Below are 3,029 nucleotides of genomic sequence, written 5' to 3' on the forward strand. Positions count from 1 at the left end.
TCTTAGTGGAGTGTGGTAAGCAGTGGGGTACTGCAGAGATCAGTACTAGGTCCGATGCTTTTTAACTTTGTCATTAATGATTTGGAGTTGGGAGTAAGCAGTGAAGTGGCTAAATTTGTGGATGATACGAAGTTGTTCAGGGTGGTGAAAACCAGGGAGGAGTGTGAGGCACTCCAAAGGGATCTGTTGAGGATGGGCGAGTGGGTGTCAACATGGCAAATGGGGTTCAATGTGGCCAAGTGCAAGGTGATGCACACTGGAGCCAAAAATCCGAACTATAAATACACGTTGATGGGGTCCGAACTGGCAAAGACTGACCAAGAGAGAAATCTTGGAGTCGTAGTAGATAACTCACTGAAAATGTTGAGACAGTGTGTGACTGCAATAAAAAAGGCCAATGCTATGCTGGGGATTATTAGGAAGGGTATTGAAAACAGATCAGCCAATATCATAATGCCCCTGTATGAATCAATGGTGCGACATCATTTGGAATACTGTGTACAGTTCTAGTCACCACACCTTTAAAAGGCTAATATAGCTTTGGGAAAAGTGCAGAAAAGGGCAACTCGAATGATAAAAGGGTTGGAACACTTTCCCTATGAGGAAAGGTTAAAGCTCTTGGGGCTCTTTAGCTTGGAGAAATGACGACAGAGGGGTGACATGATCGAGGTTTATAAGATCATGCATGGGACAGAGCAGGTAGAGAAAAAAGTACTTTTCTCCCTTTCTCACAATAAAAGAACTCGTGGGCACTCCATGAAATTGTTGAGCGGTCGGATTAGAACAGATAAAAGGAAGTACTTCTTTACCCAAAGTGTGATTAACTCATGGAATTCACTGCCACAGGAGTTGGTGGCAGCTACAAGCATGGACAGCTTCAAGAGGGAAATAGATAAGCATATGGAGCAGAGGTCCATCGGTGGCTATTAGCCACAAGGTATAGAAAGGGACTTCCAGGGCAAGTGATGCTCTGTATTCTTGGTGCTTGGGGGGGGGCAACAGTGGGAGGGCTCCTAGCGTCCTGACCCCACTCCTGAACCTCCTGATGGCACCTGGTATTTTTGGCCACTGTGTGACAGAGTGTTGGACTGGATGGGCCGTTGGCCTGATCTAACATTGGCTTCTCTTATGTTCTTATGTGATTCAGCACCTCCAGGAGAGGTGCTGTGGCCTCCTACAGGTCAAACACTAGCACAAAACTCTGATCCTGGGCACACTTGCTTGGCTACTCCATCTCATTGAACACAATGGGTCTTGCTTCGGATGGGAGGGCTGCCCAACCAAACATGTAGCATCAATAACACATGGCCAAATTTGCATCATGCACTGCCCTGCCCACCACATCCCACCACCCTTTTTCTGTTCTGTTGCAGGGATCAGGTCCAGCCTCAGCCAGCAGTCAGAAAGACCGAAATGAATTGCCCAAAACAAAGCGGAAGACAAGGACCGTGGGCTGCTCTAGCATGTCCCTCTCTGTGCACATCCCCACATCTCCTCTGATCCTCAAAGACACCTCTTCTGGTTGCATCCAAGTCAGTAGATGTGGACAACAGCAGCACCTCCTCATAAGGAATTACATCTTCCACGGTGGCCTTTGAGCCACCGTGCAAGGTTTCCAGCGCACCACCAGTTCCAGCATTCGCCCTGGAACCATGCTTCTGGGATTTTCTTTGGGGCCACACGAAAGGGCTTCTTTGTAGTTTGCATTTGTCAAGCAAGAGCAATGATCACTTTGCTGTTCGTTGGAGACATTAACCTGGATTATGCTTTCCTGCAAATGACCACAGTTGAGAGCTTCATTGTTAGATCAGGCCACCGCCCCCCTCACCTTGTATTCTGCCTTTGGAAAGCCTACGAGGGTAACTGTGTGAGATTCAAGTCCAGTAGTGACCTAGAGACCAACGAGGTTTGGGAGGTATACGTTTTCTCCCCCTAACCATCTCTTCCCCGCTCTAAATCCAGCTGATTATATTTTGCACTGTGCCTCTGCCTCCTGCCTCCTGTCTTTGCAATGCCCCTCCCACCTTCTGAATGCGACAGAAGGACTTGGGGGGTTCTCCATTCTAATGTGTATCTGATGAAAGGAAATTTGAGTCTCGTAAAACTTGTTGGGCTCCAAAGTGCTCCTGCTCTTCCTTCTTTGGGTGTGTATCACTAGCGGGTTTGTTTTCTCCCCCATTATAGCAAATAGATTTTCCTCCTTGAATTTATTCATTCATTGAGAGCCAGTTTGGTGTAGTGGTTAAGTGCGCGGACTCTAATCGGGGAGAACCGGGTTTGACTCCCCACTCCTCCACTTGCACCTGGCTGGATGACCTTGGGTAAGCCATAGTTCTGATAAGAGCTGTTCTTGAAAAAGAGCAGTTTCTGTCAGAGCTCTCTCGGCCCCACCTCCCTCACAGGGTGTCTGTTGTGGGGAGGGGAAGAGAAAGGAGTTTGTAAGCCGCTCTGAGACACCTTTGGGTAGTGAAGGGCGGGGGATAAATCCAATCTCTCTTCTTCTTCTTCTTAATTTGATTATTTATTTCATTAGATTTTTATCCTGCCCTGCCAGCAGGACCATCTCAGGGCAGCTTACACCACAATACAAAACGATACGATATAATAATTTTGTTATTACTCCTGTTTTTCAACCATCTGAGTGTTGGCAGAGTAATTAACACAGTAACGGTGCACAACCTGATTAAAGAGTAGACAAAGGTCTATTTAGGAGCTAACATACTTGATAGTATAGATGAGAGACAGAGATAGGGTCCTAACTACATCTCTAGCTGAGAGAGAGGGTAAGATTGAGGGTGGCGTTTACAAGAAGATGGGGGAAATTGCCCTAAGAGTAGCAATTTGAAGACAGACAAGGAATGACACTTAACGGGAGAGAGAAGGTGCTGACCTCACTATCCTATCTAATTGTCTCCTTGCTGCCCCCTGCAGGTCTTCTCTTCTTCTTTGTACACCACCAGACTAGGTTCAAAACCCCTCTGTGCCATGGAAGTGGTCAGCTTCAGCCTAACCTATCATGGAGGGTCCTT

This window comes from Gekko japonicus, unplaced genomic scaffold (assembly GCF_001447785.1).
Source record: "Gekko japonicus isolate JY-2015 unplaced genomic scaffold, Gekko_japonicus_V1.1 scaffold356, whole genome shotgun sequence".
NCBI classification, from domain to species: domain Eukaryota; kingdom Metazoa; phylum Chordata; class Lepidosauria; order Squamata; family Gekkonidae; genus Gekko; species Gekko japonicus.